Raw genomic sequence first — 18475 nt, forward strand, 5'->3', positions numbered from 1 at the left:
AGACCATACTGGGGTCCTTTAATTAAATCAATGAATGATTTAAATAGACTACCAAGGAGTCTGTTCAGCTATATCACCATATGTCATTCTTAACCAGATTCTGAATCAATCTTTTGACTAGACCACTAAAAAGGGGTCTCTTTGAATTATGGAATGGTACTACATAATCCAAGGGTCTTAACGATTACGTAAAAGCCCATTAAGGATTTAAGGTAGTACCTTATGAATATCCTACTACGAATCCCTCATATGAAGATATGAAAGGTTCTACGAGGATTTGGATAACGAATATCCAGAGTATAAAAACACAAAATATGCATAAAAGAAAATGCAAAATGCATAAACACATAGTCATATAACCACAAAATTGTTTATCTTGATTTTAAACTTGTCATGATTTTGTTAATTTGTTCTGCTAACTGAGCACATGTATTTAAAGCACACCAGGTATCCAATCAGTGGATTTTGATTGGTGCTTTAAACATTATCAAGAATCTAACAATGAAGTTAGAAAAGATCTTAAAGAGAAAATTCAATTTCGATTTTAAGGAACCGAAATGTTCGAATTAAGGTACACAAAGAATCCAATTAAGGACTCTGATTTGAATGACAATTTTCCACAAGGATCTAATTGTGAAGGTAAAAGATCCATATGGATTTTGGGAATTGAAGATGTTTTGAAATCTTGCACTGGGTGTGCTTAAGTCAAAACATGAAGTAAAAAAATGCTTATGAAGTTGAGATGCTAGATATGCCAAGGCGACATATGAAGCGGAATTTGAAGGTTAAGTCAATGTATAAGGAAAAATATTTTTGAAAACTATGCATGGGGTTCTAAAAAAAATGTGTGCAATGTTTTTGAAACCTTATATATAATACTTTTGAAATTATAAAGTAGGTGTATTAGGTAGGTAGATTTATAAAAATGTTTAAAAATTATGCAGGATGAATTTTGAAATTATGTATAAGGTTTTTGAAAACATGAATGATGCTTTTGAAATCATGCACTTGATATAAGTAATTATACTGTATTAATAACATTTTGAAATCATGAAGGTTGTTTTGAAAACATAGACAATGTTTTTGAAATCATGGAGGTTGTTTTGAAAACTTATGTTATGCATGTTGAAAAAAAAAGTTAGAACGTAACGAGTATGAGATTTGAAAATACCCTTAATTATCTAACCAGGGATTCAAAGGCACAGATGTGCAAGAGCACGATTACTCAAAATGTCACATTATCTTATGTACTTCGTCTCCTAGAATGGAACGAGTACTTAAAATTTTTGAGGAAATCATGAGCGATCACTTGAAAGGGAGAATCACAAGAGTAGTTTGTAAAGAGCGTAGCTCCTTGATGTAGATATCATAGGGAAATGCCATACACATATGTAACTACATTTGTATATCAGAATTGCAAACAATGAATTTTATTTATGAACAAAACAGATTGTTTTACAATACAAGAAAACAGAAGAAACAAAAGCATAAGACAACAACATCTTTTGCTCGGCCATAAGCTTATCCAAGGGTTGGATTTGCATCGACAACCTTCGGGCAATTCCTTCAGAAATGGCCCATCTCGCCATAGTTGTAGCAAGAACGAGCTTGTGTAGGATTGTTGCCAGCTTGATTTGGTGCTGCTGCAGCTGAGCAAACTCTTGCTGTATGGCCAATAAGTCCACAAATTAGGCATTTGCGGCACTTTACACTGGCATGATGATGAAGGGTACATCGGTTGCACAAGGGTGCAGTTCCGTTGTAGGGCTTCTTAGCTAGTGGCGTTGCCACTTGGCTAGGTCCTGCTTGATTTGATGTGACAGCAGCGGGTTTCCTTGAAGCTTTACGCTTCCTTGATTTTGGTGCAGGCTTGACTTCTGCTTCCTTTGGTGACTCTTGAGTGGCTGCATTTTTGAGACGAGACATGGCAATGCCTAGATCCACAGTCTTCAAAATACTTCGCCTATTTGCTGGGCAAATTTTGCTGTTTGCTCGGACATTTGACCATTGCTGAGGTAAAGAGACATTCTAGGAGAAAATTGTGACAACTCGAGTTTCTGACTTTCACTTTCGCATTAAATACGCGTTGACTTTGACTGTTTAGTTGTTTGGATTGTGGACTTGAAATTGTACGCGTTGTGTTTTAATGAAACGTATTGTCATTTTGCCTATATGTGATTATTTGCTGTGGTAGAAAATAATATTAGATTTATTATTAAAACACTGAGTCTAGATCACGAAACATGACATACATTTCGAAGGATGTCGAAACATACCCTTCGACTCGAAGGATCAACTTTCGACTCGAAGGATCTCGAAACATATCCTTCGACCAAGGACCCTATCCTTCGACATCTTTCGGCCCAGCCTTTCTAATGGGCTTGGCCCATTCCTGTGATACGTTTATAAACGTGAATTCATGCAAACCGGCAGTTACTTCCAAAAACCCTAGTTTCCATTGTGTGTGTGTGACGGCATATAGCAGACCTACTCTCTGTTCGAAGGATTTCATTCTGTAATCCAGATTTCCGGTTAGTGTGAGATGTTGTTTATGATGCTTTGACTTCATGATTAATAAATTGTCTTGCAATATATTGTTAGCATGTTAATCGGATCTGTTTTGATGATGTTCAATAATGATGTCTTGTGGATTGGCTATGATAACCGGATATGTATGTTGGTATTGCAATATGTTGTTGTATGTTAACCGGATATGTATGATAATCGGATATATGTTAATCGAATTGGTCATTTGTAATCGGACATGTTTATGTAATCGGCACCTATGTGTAAATCGGATAGTTTGAGTGATTTTGTTATTCAGATTAGGGTTCTTGATAAACATGGGAATCATGCTTGTTTGATCGTGTTGATGTTAACTGATTTGTGGAATTGGTGTTAATTGATAATCACGGTTAAACTTGGAAACTCTGTGTGAACGTAACTGATATTGACCGAAAGATATTAGTTGTTCGAAACGTAGTGGAGACCGAAAGATACATGTCCTTCGAACCATAGTAACACTGACCGAAGGATAGCATTGACCGAAGGATAGCTTTGACCGAAACATAATTAGGTTGACTGAAAGATGGCAGTTGGTCGAAAGATGACATAGTTCGAAACATAGCTTTTGGTCCGAAGGATAATTGTGATAACTGTTGCCGAAAGATAATAGTTGGATTCGAAAGATACTAGGGATTTATGAACCTACTTTGAAAGATGGAATTATATGCTTGATTTATTTGGCATGCCATGCTTGATGAACGTTAACATTGGTATACGTGCAATAATACGTGTTGTGCCGATATGCAAACTGACTGCTATGTGAACATTAAATTGCATGCGTATCATTGCGAACATGATCTGATTTGTTATACGTGTATACAATAGGACGTGATTAAATTCTTGTGAGTGCATAACCTAGCATACCGAGCAAACCAAGGTGAGTTCACACTCTTACCAAGGCATGGGATTCCCGGGGTGTTGGGAATGGGATTGAAAGGTTGATTAGATACTCTATTGACACTATGACTAGACTACCGCTTTACTATCCTCGGTTGTGAAGGATACCTGTAGTTACGAGTAGTCTAGTGGTTATACAACGTGGAACACCACCACCAGTAACGTGGAACACCACCACCAGTAACGTGGAACACCACCACCAGTAACGTGGAACACCACCACCAGTAACGTGGAACACCACCACCAGTAACGTGGAACACCACCACCAGTAACGTGGAACACCACCACCAATAGAACATACAAACGGCCCAGTAGAGCCATCTGTTACAAACGAACTTACTATTACGCATTTACTTTCTGTGAACTCGCTCAACTAGTTTGTTGATCATTCTGTTACATGCCTTGCAGATCGTTAGGTACTTGGAGCTTGCACACGGAGGAGCTGGTCGTGGTGGGGCTTGGATCTCGAACATCTTGTTAAACACTTTTGATATTTGATACTTATTTGCTAAGGGTTTTACAATAATACGCTTCCGCTAAACAATGACAACTTACTTATGTTTTGGAAATACCTTTCATATGGAATTGGTTTGGTTTATATTGCATTTACTTTTACTTCATACAATGTTCTGTATGATTGGTGGCTTGATCCTGGTCAGTCACGCTCCCAAGCGGTGATACTCCGCAGGTGGATTTTGGGGGTGTGACAAAAATGAAAGACATAGGAAGCAACAAATGAAATGTTATCGGATAAACAAAACAGAAAGGCAATGCATACGAATTGCGATCATTTGTTTGTTACCTAAGGCGAACAAATGAGACGGTGACAAATCAAAGCAAACGGGTCATAATAATGCATCGCCGAAGACATGCTCGCCTATAAGTGAACACTCACCCCAAGAGTTCCCAGGTAAGAGTGACTGGTCCGATACTGCGGATTTGTACGAACACTCTAGCCTTAGACAGAAAACTCAGAGTACAGGCATTCACTCTTCCAGTTTGCACGTGTTCACATTATTTAGACCCAAACTTTGACGAGTTTGAAAACTCAAAAGGCACTAAGCCAAATATGAGTCAAACTGGAAGGGTTCAAAACCTTATAATAAATCATCCTAGAACAGATGATTAGTTTTCAAGGCAGATCAAAATTTATGTTCTTATTATGGTTGTCACTTAAGAATAAGTGACGGTATTGTTTTTATGACTAAACGCAAGTAAACTCGCGTAAGGGTCCTAGGAAGGTTATAGACTAGGTCAAAGCATTACTAATAACCTAATTCCCTATAACCATGAGCTCTGATACCAACTTTTCTGTCACACCCCGACCACGTAAAACAACAAAACATGGCGGAATCGTCGGGGAGTGTTGTAACAGAATCATTGTTTCATAACACATGGGAAATTGAAATGCTGTTTTATTGATTTAAGAGTTACAATGTCTTAACAAACAAAGAAGTAATACAAAGTTTAACTAGTCTTGCATCTTTTAATGTCACTAAGGCCTCGTCCAATCCTATGTGAGCATGCGTCAAAATTATCATCAAATATAGTACCTGAAACACATGTGAAAATACATCAGCATAAAAATGACGGCGAGTACATAGGTTTTATGAAAAATAGGATCCATGACTTAGGTTTAAGAAAATGTTTAACCAAAAACTTGTCATGAATCCAGTTTAAGTGTTTGCTTTTATAAAACGTTTGAAAATCGATGATAGATATGTATAGTTAAAAGAATGATGTAAGGTTAAATGAATAACCAAGTTTGTAAAACAATGTCTTGTGAAAAATATGTTGTTTGTATAAAATGTATAAGTCCAAATTGAATGATTTAAATAACGCTACGACATGTAATATAATACAAGCACTTATATATAGGAAGTTCCAGCGGCGTATCCACCATGCATGTATCACATTACACACATCTCGTTACTCAAATCACTTACCTAAACAAACCACCAATGTAAATTGCCCATGTCTAAACCATTTGTCAAATGTCTTTGTGAAAACCATGTCAAAATGTTTATGTCAAAATGTTTATGAAATGTATATGTCAAATGTCAATCATGTAATGTGTAAACAAAATGTCATGTATGGCAAGTGATATATGTATCAACTAAACCATAGATAAAAAAAATGCACAAAACAATGTATTGAAGTAAAACTTGGTTTAAATCAATGTTATGTTTTGTGGAAATGCATGCTACAATGAATACGAACATTTATGCGGTATTGTGAAAATGCATACATCCAAGCCTTGTGACTGTGGTGATAAACCTTTAAACAAATTAAAGGTCTATCGGTTTTTATGTTTAAATCGAATTCGGTCATTCCTTCCATCCAAACATACCTAGGATGTCAGGAACGGGAGTTGTCAATTCCTATGGTACCACTACCTACTAACGAGCGGCGTAGCTAATGTTAATGAATGTATATTGTCCCACTTAAACAAACCAAATGTCATACCCAAAATGTAAGCATGTGATGAAATGAAAATGTACTAAGTATGATGAACATACATAGCATGAAATGTTATGTAAAACGATGTACTAAGTATGCACACAATGGGCATACATAGCATGTGATGTAAAATGTACTAAGTATGATGAACATACATAGCATGAAATGTTATGTAAAACGATGTACTAAGTATGCACACAATGGGCATACATAGCAAAAACATAATGAAATCATGTACTAATAGTGTACTAATGAACATAGCAAGTATATGATATAAAAGCATGAAATCATGAAAGTAACAAGTAGGCACATGTGTTTCACCCCAAAATGTTTGAAAAACGGTAAAAGAGGGGTCTATGTACTCACTTGAGGGTGCTTAGAAGTCTAGAACAACAACCAAGCAAAGCTAGAGATCACGGAATCAAACGGCACCTAAATAGGTATCTACATTAATAAACGGACCTATTGGAGGATCGGGTAGTACAAGGGTTCGTAAACCAAATAAGTATGGGAACTTATGTAATATGGTTTAACAAAGCCTACGTACTAAAACGAAACCTATCCTAAGTGCTTTTGACCCATTACGACCCGTTTAGGTAGCTTACGCCACTTTAACGCGTCGTTTGCGTAAAACGCGTTCGGACCGCTTAACTAGTCCTATGACAAGTAAAATATGCCTTAACATGTCTAATATAGTTACCTAATTAGTTTAGATGTCAAAATTTAGGTTACATATGCCTTAAATAAATTTTGGTGCAAAAAGGGCATTTTGGTAATTTACTTAAGGCATAAGAACTACTTATCATACAACTACTTAAACGACGTGACCATAAGGTATAACCTCGGAAGGTTATTCCTTATACAACTATGGTCTCCTAAAGTGTTTGGTCGGATCCTAATGATCGACCAAATGGGTTGGGTTTGAAAGTATAAGCGATTGATTAGATCGCTTACCTTTACGACCCTAAACAAGCACAAATCTAAAAGCGACGAGCTAAACATGCTAGAACATGTTTAGTAAAGTTAGAAAACAGGTTTGGTATCACAACAAACGGTTTTGATACCCTAGAGTAGTTTGTGTGACACCTGTGTCACCACGAACACCAAACAAATGCCAAATCTATGAAACATTGTGTTTCATACCTGGGATTTGTATAAATATGTGTATCCTTTGCACATATCAATTCTTGTTAAATTCCGAGCTTTAAATCGCTTTCTAGAAAGTTATATGCGCACTGGTGCGTAGACGTAATCAGTTTTAGCGCAACAAACACTCCGGAATAGTGAAATAGGCTTAACATACTTTAAATGACCTTTACATAACTTAGAAATAAGTTTTGGAAGGTTTGGTATGGCAAAAACAAGTTTATTCGATCGCAGGGACTATTTGCGTCAAACTGCGAAACTATACCGATTCGTAAGGTAACGAATAGTCCGGAACTTGATCATAAGCTAAACATACCATATATAACCTAAACATAGCTTAGAAATAAGCTTTGATAGGTTCGGTGTGCGAAAACATGCTTATATGATGTTACAGGGACTAAAAGTGTCAAAAATGGCGTAAGTTTGCATTTTCGCGCATATCTTACGTTCTGGACACATCTGGACATCCAAAATTTTTGTACACACTGAAATATTTTTATTTTAGTGATCAGCATGCAAAAATTCCATTCGTCGCTTAATTTGGATCGATTTTTGCGTTCGTTACGACTTCCGTCGTAATTAACCGAACAACGCGATTGTACGACCAAACGAACCGACATCCGAGATGTTTTCGAGCATGTTTTGAGTCCCCTATACTTTAACTTCATTTTAGAGCCTTGAAATGAGGTTAACGGGGTTTAAACGCATCGAAAAAGGCTTTAAACACGTGCAGGGACCAAAACTGTAATTATTTGAAACTTGCTGAATCAGACACATGGTAGCGTAGCGCGACCATCCCCTGCCTATGCGTCGCGCTACGCGACGATCACATCTGGGCAGAAAGTCTGTTTTCAGCAACAGTTTGCAAATTCGGGGGCTGTTTTGGTAAATTCTTGGTGTGTTAAGCAAGTTTAAGTGGTCACCAAGGCTTTGTACCTGCTTGTGACAATTGGAGGGTCAAGATTTCTTGCTTAATGGCTAAACAAACCACTTGTCATGATCTTGTTGATCACCAACAAGTATAAATAGGCCACTCCATTCACTTGTTCATTGCTCATTCCTTCTTTCTCTCCTCCACATCTGCTTTGGAGCTCTCCTAAGCTGAATTGGGACTTTGTCTTCTTGTTGAAAAGATAGCAAGGACCCTTAGTGAGCTTCTTTCATTCTTTTTATGGCTTTTTCCTTATGTAATGCAGAAAGTCAAACGTTTGGCCAACAGTTTGACTTTTGGTTTTGACCATCAATTGGTCAAGTCAAAGTTCAACTGAACTTTGAAACGTGATTGTAATCACGATAGTTATAATCCTTCGTGATTATAGCCGCTGATTACCACGTTAACTAGTTGTAGTGTCGAGTCAAAGTTTCGGTCAAAATGCGTTTTAGCACGCATTTTGCAACGGAACTACTTTAGGGTATCAAAACACTTTGTTTTGATACCAAATCAGTAGGTTAAACATGTTTTGACATGTCTAACTCGACACTATTAGTTTGTGCTTGTCTAGGGTCGTAAGGTAAGCGGTCTAAACAACCGCTTATACTTACGAACCCGACCCGTTTGGTCGATCTTTAGGATCCGACCAAGCTTAGTAAGTGATCATAGATTCATAGGGAATAACCACTGAGGTTATAACCTTATGATCACCTAGGATTGGTTAGTCATTTGCTAGTTAGCTTGTATGCCCATAGGAAATGACCAAAATGCCCTTTTGAAGCTAAAATCCGTATTTTGATTATGTGAACATATTTTCGACATATAATCTGATTTAGTAACATGTATAGGGATAATTGGGCATGTAAGACTTGACATAGCACATAATTAACCATCCGAACATAGTTTTGCGCAAACGACGCATTATAGTGGCTTATACTACCATAATGGGTCGAAACGGGTCAAAAGCACTTAGGTAGGCCTTCCAATCAGAATGTTGGGACTAATAAATCATACCATATGAGTTCAATTACTCATTTGATTTATAGAACCTCATTCTATCCTATCTCCCGATTTAGGAGCCGATTATTAACATAGTGATCCATACTAGGTGCCACTTGATTCCTTGATTTCCCGAGCTTTGTTAGGACACTTAATCAAGGATACTTGAAATCTCAAGTGAGTACATAGTCCCCTCTTTTACTGTTTTCAATTGTTTTGGGGTGAAACATATATGCCTATCTGTTATTTTCCTGATTTTAAACTATATGATTACACATGCTTAATACATATTCTTTTGACAAATTAAACAATTACCTATGGTTTAAACACTGATTTTCCAAAACTTAATAAACAAATTGTTGGATTGTACCATTTTTATACATTCACCCAGCCGATTGGTAGTATGATATATAGGACTAGACACCCCATTCCTGTTGTATGGAATGTCAGAAACCAAATTTTAACCAAATAGAAAAATTGCCTTCGTGGTATTTCTATAGTCTCCAAAGTGTAGTTTGATACACTAAGGCTTGAATGAATACCAAATCACACTTTCTTTGTATATGTTGATATACTACAAAAGTACAGTCTGATGTACTCTCAAATGTGATCTACCAAAGTATATTTTGATATACTAAGCACAAAATCCAACATGTGTTTTAATATACTACTTTTACCAAAGCATAGTTTGATATGCTACTGTTTTCCAAAGTATAGTTTGATATACTACCGACTTTGTTATTTCATAAACCAAAGTATAATCTGATATACTACCAAAGCATAGTTGATATGCTATTTTTAAACCAAAGCATAATTGATATGCTATATTCAAACCAAAGTATAAATTGATATACTACCGATGCTTTTATCCTTAAACCAAAGTATATTTGAGATATACTACCAAAGCTATTATTTTATTTACTAAGGTATATTTTGATATACTATCCATTTAACTATTTAAAACTAAAGTATACTTTATTATACTATTTGTACATACTTTTCAAAACCAAAGTTTATTTTTGTCTGTACTATAAACCCTTTTCCAAAACGACACATTTTCAGAAACAAAACTTTTACATTAGATTCATGGCTATTTTAAAAACATAAAACCTTTTCTCGTATTATCCAAAGCCATGAATCTAATACACAAAACCCTATGTTACTCACAGGCATTTTTATGCTGACGTACCTATTTTCATATGTGTTTCAGGTACTACTATGTGATGATTGCTGATGCATGCTACACATAGGATGGACTTGTGCCTTAGCGACTTTAAAACTGAGAACAATTATTAGTATTTATCTAAATTGTATCGAAACATTGAGTTCAATAATTCAATAAAACAAAACTATTTGATCCATGGTTGTGAAACAATGATTCTGTTACAACACTCCCCGACGTTTCCGCCACGATTTGTTGTTTTACGTGGTCGGGGTGTGACAGAAAAGTTGGTATCAGAGCCAATGGTTATAGGGAATTAGGTTATTAGTAATGCTTTGACCTAGACTATAACCTTCCTAGGACCCTAACACAAGTTATCTTGTGTTTCGTCTTAAAACAATACACTTCACCTATCCTTAGGTGATTAACAAAAACAAAACACAATTCATTCTCTCGAGTCAAAATCTTTCAAAAACATCACAAGAAGTCATCTATCCTTAGATGATTTGTTTTTAGGCTTTTAAGCCTTTGGTGTTTTAAAAATCTCGTCAAAGTTTGGGTCTAAATAATGTGAACACGTGCAAACTGGAAGGGTGAATGCCTGTACCCTGAGTTTTCTGTCTAAGGCTAGAGTGTTCGTACAAATCCGCAGTATCGGACCAGTCACTCTTACCTGGGAACTCTTGGGGTGAGTGTTCACTTATAGGCGAGCATGTCTTCAGTGATACATTATGTTGACCCATTTACTTTGATTTGTCACAGTGTCGTTTGTTTGTTTTAAGTAACGAACAAATGGTCACAATCCTTATGCCTTGTCGATATTCTGAACATCCAGTTTTGAATATCCAATGACATCTGACTTGTTTTTCCCTCGTGTTTCTTTGCTCTTTTAGAATATGCCTCCTCGACGTGATCAAGCTCAGGATGCCGCTTTGGCAGCCTTAATCGCTCAGCAATTCGCTGCTGTACTCCCGAACCTTATCGCCCAGATAAATCAGGCAAACAATAACAATAACAATGTTCAGTGCACCTTTAAGACATTCAACTCAGCTAAGCCACTTACATTTGCTGGGTCTGAAGGGGCCACGGGGCTCCTACAGTGGTTCGAGAGTCTCGAAAGCACGTTTCGTCATGTACAATGCCCAAACGAGCGAAAAGTTGAGTTTGCGTCGAGTGTATTCCAGAAAAGAGCACTCACATGGTGGAATGGCATAATGAGGGATCGAGGTGCCGATGTAGCAATGGCACAAACCTGGGAAGAGCTTCGGGCTCTAATGATGAAGGAATTCTATCCTCGTCATGAGCTTAGGGCTTTGGAACGGGAATTTGATGATCTCAAACAAGACAGCGGTGAACATCGAGCCTACACTGATCGTTACGAGGAATTGAGTCTGTTATGTCCTACCATGGTTACGCCCTTGGATAAGGCGATTGAAAGATACATCGATGGTCTTCCTGACCCAGTTCAGGATATTGTTACTGGTAGCAACCCTACTACCGTCAGACAAGCCATTGAACTATCTGCCACCTTGACTGAATCTCAAATCAGGAAGGGTAAGCTTTTCCGAAAAGGCGATCTGAAACCCTCTGACAAGTTGGCACAAGAAAAACCAAAGGATAAACAGATCGAGTCCTCTAAGAAGTCGAAGAAGCGTAAGGCTTCACAAAACTTCGCAGTGGTCGCTCAGAATGATCAGGTTGCACCAAATCAGCCAGCACAGCCTCGTGCTAGGAAGAACTATATTGGTACTGCACCCTTGTGCAACAAATGCAACCGTCATCATGTGAATCAAACACCGTGTCTCAAGTGTACCCACTGTGGGCGATTGGGACATTTGGTCGAAACCTGCCGTCATGTTATCCAAAACCAAAATGCTGCAAATCCTGCTGTTGTTCGAGCACAGTTTCCACCTGGATCGTGCTATAACTGTGGTGATCTTACTCACTACCGGAACAATTGCCCAAGACTTGCTAATGCAAATCCAGCACGCGGACGAGTATTTGACATAAACGAGGCAAATGCAAATGACAATGCAGTAGTGAACAATTAGACTTTTGTATTTCCTTCGTTTGTTATCTTTTAACATTTGAGACAATTCAGTTACTATAAACAAAATGGTTGTTCCAATTTTATTTCCAAAACTGATACGATTGTGTGTGTGTTGACATACCCCTACAATATCGACACCAAAGAACCATGTGCTTTTCAGAACAAACTTCTCGTGTGATTCCTTTATTCTATGATCATTTGTGATCTCCCCAAAAATCCTAAGTACTAGTTTTTTTAAGAAACAAAGTACAGGTGCAATTCTTAATCAGATACTTGAAGTACCATTTCAAATCTTTGATTTGATAAAGGTACTGTCGTAAGTCCTTAATTGGATTCTTTATTTATCCTAATACGAATGTTATAACACGACAGAACCAAATTCCAAATCCTTATAAGATCTTCCTATCTTCATAGTTAGATTCTTGAGGATATTTTAAAGTACTAATTGAAGTCCGTGATTGGATTTCTAGTGTACTTCAAATTCACAAACGAGCTAATAAATTAAATTAACGAATACATAATTTGGTGATTTTGTGTTTATGTGTAACTCCAAAGCTCGTTATCTAAGTCCTGGTGGAATCTTCCGTATTTTCATATGTTAGATTCTCAGAAGGATACTCAAAGTACTGTCTTAAATCCTTAAGGGGCTTCTATGCAAATAGTAAGAACCTTGGATTCCAAAGTGCTGATTCAAAACGATTATTTGGTTCCGAGTTATAAAGATCCCTTAGATGGTCTATTTAAAGAGATCATACGACGATCTAGATAAGGAGATCATGTGTTGATCTAGTTAAAAAGATCGTTCGTTGATTTAATTAAAAAGATCTTTTGGTGATCTAGTCAAGTCATTTCATGTTTGTTCGATTGATTTTACCCCACACATTATGAAATGAACTGTACGGACTGTGCAAGGAATTACGTAATTATGGATGCATACGTAATTATAGAATTCAGTGCACAGAAACCACAGCAAGTTTTGTCATGTGTTAAGACCTATAGTGATGAGAATAACGAGATGGGAGCAATGTAAAAGGGCATGGTGGATACGCCGTTGGTACTTCCTATATATAAGTGATCCTTATTACATTGCGAAAGTAGCGTTATTTAAATTGCTAGAAGTCCTGGACCTTGACCAATGTCAATCTTATTTTTCATTCTCCGACTCTGATTTCAAGCACACACAAGTTTCCTATAATAGTCTTCATAGGAAACATTCTCCTATCCGTTGTTCAAAACCCCATGTTTTTGGTACTACAACAACGACATTTTGGCAGTTAACAGATTCGCTAAGAATCCAAACGTGACCTAGAGTTCTACTTGGGAAACGAAGGCTTCATTTGAAAGCGAAACGATCACAGTTGTCTTCACAAGTTTCCTCTAGAATTAAATTTCGGGACGAAATTTCCTAAAGTAGGGGAGACTGTGACACCTGTGTCACCACGAACACCAAACAAATGCCAAACCTATGAAACATTGTGTTTCATACCTGGGATTTGTATAAATATGTGTATCCTTTGCACATATCAATTCTTGTTAAATTCCGAGCTTTAAATCGCTTTCTAGAAAGTTATATGCGCACTGGTGCGTAGACGTAATCAGTTTTAGCGCAACAAACACTCTGGAATAGTGAAATAGGCTTAACATACTTTAAATGACCTTTACATAACTTAGAAATAAGTTTTGGAAGGTTTGGTATGGCAAAAACAAGTTTATTCGATCGCAGGGACTAATTGCGTCAAACTGCGAAACTATACTGATTCGTAAGGTAACGAATAGTCCGGAACTTGATCATAAGCTAAACATACCATATATAACCTAAACATAGCTTAGAAATAAGCTTTGATAGGTTCGGTGTGCGAAAACATGCTTATATGATGTTACAGGGACTAAAAGTGTCAAAAATGGCGTAAGTTTGCATTTTCGCGCATATCTTACGTTCTGGACACATCTGGACATCCAAAATTTTTGTACACACTGAAATATTTTTATTTTAGTGATCGGCATGCAAAAATTCCATTCGTCGCTTAATTTGGATCGATTTTTGCGTTCGTTACGACTTCCGTCGTAATTAACCGAACAACGCGATTGTACGACCAAACGAACCGACATCCGAGATGTTTTCGAGCATGTTTTGAGTCCCCTATACTTTAACTTCATTTTAGAGCCTTGAAATGAGGTTAACGGGGTTTAAACGCATCGAAAAAGGCTTTAAACACGTGCAGGGACCAAAACTGTAATTATTTGAAACTTGCTGAATCAGACACATGGTAGCGTAGCGCGACCATCCCCTGCCTATGCCGTCGCGCTACGCGACGATCACATCTGGGCAGAAAGTCTGTTTTCAGCAACAGTTTGCAAATTCGGGGGCTGTTTTGGTAAATTCTTGGTGTGTTAAGCAAGTTTAAGTGGTCACCAAGGCTTTGTACCTGCTTGTGACAATTGGAGGGTCAAGATTTCTTGCTTAATGGCTAAACAAACCACTTGTCATGATCTTGTTGATCACCAACAAGTATAAATAGGCCACTCCATTCACTTGTTCATTGCTCATTCCTTCTTTCTCTCCTTCACATCTGCTTTGGAGCTCTCCTAAGCTGAATTGGGACTTTGTCTTCTTGTTGAAAAGATAGCAAGGACCCTTAGTGAGCTTCTTTCATTCTTTTTATGGCTTTTTCCTTATGTAATGCAGAAAGTCAAACGTTTGGCCAACAGTTTGACTTTCGGTTTTGACCATCAATTGGTCAAGTCAAAGTTCAACTGAACTTTGAAACGTGATTGTAATCACGATAGTTATAATCCTTCGTGATTATAGCCGCTGATTACCACGTTAACTAGTTGTAGTGTCGAGTCAAAGTTTCGGTCAAAATGCGTTTTAGCACGCATTTTGCAACGGAACTACTTTAGGGTATCAAAACACTTTGTTTTGATACCAAATCAGTAGGTTAAACATGTTTTGACATGTCTAACTCGACACTATTAGTTTGTGCTTGTCTAGGGTCGTAAGGTAAGCGGTCTAAACAACCGCTTATACTTCCGAACCCGACCCGTTTGGTCGATCTTTAGGATCCGACCAAGCTTAGTAAGTGATCATAGATTCATAGGGAATAACCACTGAGGTTATAACCTTATGATCACCTAGGATTGGTTAGTCATTTGCTAGTTAGCTTGTATGCCCATAGGAAATGACCAAAATGCCCTTTTGAAGCTAAAATCCGTATTTTGATTATGTGAACATATTTTCGACATATAATCTGATTTAGTAACATGTATAGGGATAATTGGGCATGTAAGACTTGACATAGCACATAATTAACCATCCGAACATAGTTTTGCGCAAACGACGCATTATAGTGGCTTATACTACCATAATGGGTCGAAACGGGTCAAAAGCACTTAGGTAGGCCTTCCAATCAGAATGTTGGGACTAATAAATCATACCATATGAGTTCAATTACTCATTTGATTTATAGAACCTCATTCTATCCTATCTCCCGATTTAGGAGCCGATTATTAACATAGTGATCCATACTAGGTGCCACTTGATTCCTTGATTTCCCGAGCTTTGTTAGGACACTTAATCAAGGATACTTGAAATCTCAAGTGAGTACATAGTCCCCTCTTTTACTGTTTTCAATTGTTTTGGGGTGAAACATATATGCCTATCTGTTATTTTCCTGATTTTAAACTATATGATTACACATGCTTAATACATATTCTTTTGACAAATTAAACAATTACCTATGGTTTAAACACTGATTTTCCAAAACTTAATAAACAAATTGTTGGATTGTACCATTTTTATACATTCACCCAGCCGATTGGTAGTATGATATAGCGCTATAGGACTAGACACCCCATTCCTGTTGTATGGAATGTCAGAAACCAAATTTTAACCAAATAGAAATTGCCTTCGTGGTATTTCTATAGTCTCCAAAGTGTAGTTTGATACACTAAGGCTTGAATGAATACCAAATCACACTTTCTTTGTATATGTTGATATACTACAAAAGTACAGTCTGATGTACTCTCAAATGTGATCTACCAAAGTATATTTTGATATACTAAGCACAAAATCCAACATGCGTTTTAATATACTACTTTTACCAAAGCATAGTTTGATATGCTACTGTTTTCCAAAGTATAGTTTGATATACTACCAACTTTGTTATTTCATAAACCAAAGTATAAATTGATATACTACCGATGCTTTTATCCTTAAACCAAAGTATATTTGAGATATACTACCAAAGCTATTATTTTATTTACTAAGGTATATTTTGATATACTATCCATTTAACTATTTAAAACTAAAGTATACTTTATAATACTATTTGTACATACTTTTCAAAACCAAAGTTTATTTTTGTCTATACTATAAACCCTTTTCCAAAACGACATGTTTTCAGAAACGAAACTTTTACATTAGATTCATGGCTATTTTAAAAACATAAAACCTTTTCTCGTATTATCCAAAGCCATGAATCTAATACACAAAACCCTATGTTACTCAAAGGCATTTTTATGCTGACGTGCCTATTTTCATATGTGTTTCAGGTACTACTATGTGATGATTGCTGATGCATGCTACACATAGGATGGACTTGTGCCTTAGCGACTTTAAAACTGAGAAACAATTATTTGTATTTATCTAAATTGTATCAAAACATTTAGTTCAATAATTCAATAAAACAAAACTATTTGATCCATGGTTGTGAAACAATGATTCTGTTACAACACTCCCCGACGTTTCCGCCACGATTTGTTGTTTTACGTGGTCGGGGTGTGACAGTTTGGTTACAAAATACGCAAGAAAACGCATTTTGGCCGAAACTACGACTCGTCACTGAGCCTAGATAACGTGGTAATCAGTAGGTATAGTCGCTAGGGACTATAACCATCGTGATTACGCTCACGTTATGAAGTTCAAACGAACTTCGCATTGACCATAAACTGGTCAATGAAGAAAGTCAAACACAGTTTGACTTTAACGCTAAAACGAACGAAAAACACGAAAGAATACTTACAGAAGGTCCCCGCAAGATTGATTTCCGAGTATTTCTCAGGTATGAAGTGTTTATAACTCCAACTTAGAGAAAATCTCAGAATCAAGTGGGTTTCAATGAAGTTGGGGTTGGGTATTTATAGGAAAGGTACAACTGTTAGGATCGTTTCTTGATAATCGAGCTTCAATCTTGGCCATACAAGTGGGCACATGGTTTTGCCATACAAGGGGTACCCAAATACCAGCCCATAGAATCAAAATCAGGGGTTAAAAACCATGGGAGGATGATATAGAGGCCAGGTTCAATGTTTCTGCAAGTCTGCTGGTCTGGGACTCCTTTACGGACCGTAAGAGGTCCCATACGGTCCGTAAGGACCCTAGGTGCTGGCAGCAAGTTTGCAAAATTGGCAGAACAGGCCCCTGTGACACCGAACTTGGTTTTTGATGCGTTTTGGCACGTTTAAGCCCTGTTAACCCAATTTTAAGGATCTAAAATGAATTTCAAGTATAGGGAACTTGAAACATGCTCAAAAATATGTCGGATGTCGGTTCGTTTGGCCGTACGGTTGCGTTGTTCGGTTAATTACGACGGAAGTCGTAACGGACGCAAAAACGATCCAAATTGCGCGACGAATGGATTTTTGACAAGCCAATCACTAAAACATAATATTTTAACGATTACATAAATTTTTGGATGTCCGGATGTATTCAGAACGTAAGTTATGCGCGAAAATGCAAACTTATGCACTTTTTTACGCTTTTAGTCCCTGAATGACCCAAAAGTTTATTTTAGCACACCGAACACCTCAAAGCCTATTTCTAAGCTATATCAAGGATATTTAGGGTATGTTTAACTTATGGTAAAGTTCCAGAATGTTCGTTACAATACGAATCGGCATACTTTCGCAGTTTGTCGATTTTAGTCCCTGTAACCGAATAAACTTGATTTCGGCACACCAAACCTTCCAAAACTTATTTCTAAGTTATGTAAAGGTTATTTAAGGTATGTTAAGCCTATGTCACTATTCCGGAGTGTTTGTTGCATTAAACTGGTTATATTTACGCATCAGTGCGCGTATAACCCTCTAGAAAGCGATCTAAAGCCTGAAATCGAACAAGAGTTGATATGTGCAAATGATACATATGTTTATACAAATCCCAAGTATGAAATACAATATTTCATTGGTTTGGTATTTGTTTGATGGCTGAAGTGACACAGGTGTCACAGTTAGCTACCTACAAAAGGTTGGAAGAGTTGAGGAAGAG

The sequence above is a fragment of the Helianthus annuus genome, chromosome 17 (genome assembly GCF_002127325.2).
Source record: "Helianthus annuus cultivar XRQ/B chromosome 17, HanXRQr2.0-SUNRISE, whole genome shotgun sequence".
NCBI lineage: Eukaryota > Viridiplantae > Streptophyta > Magnoliopsida > Asterales > Asteraceae > Helianthus > Helianthus annuus.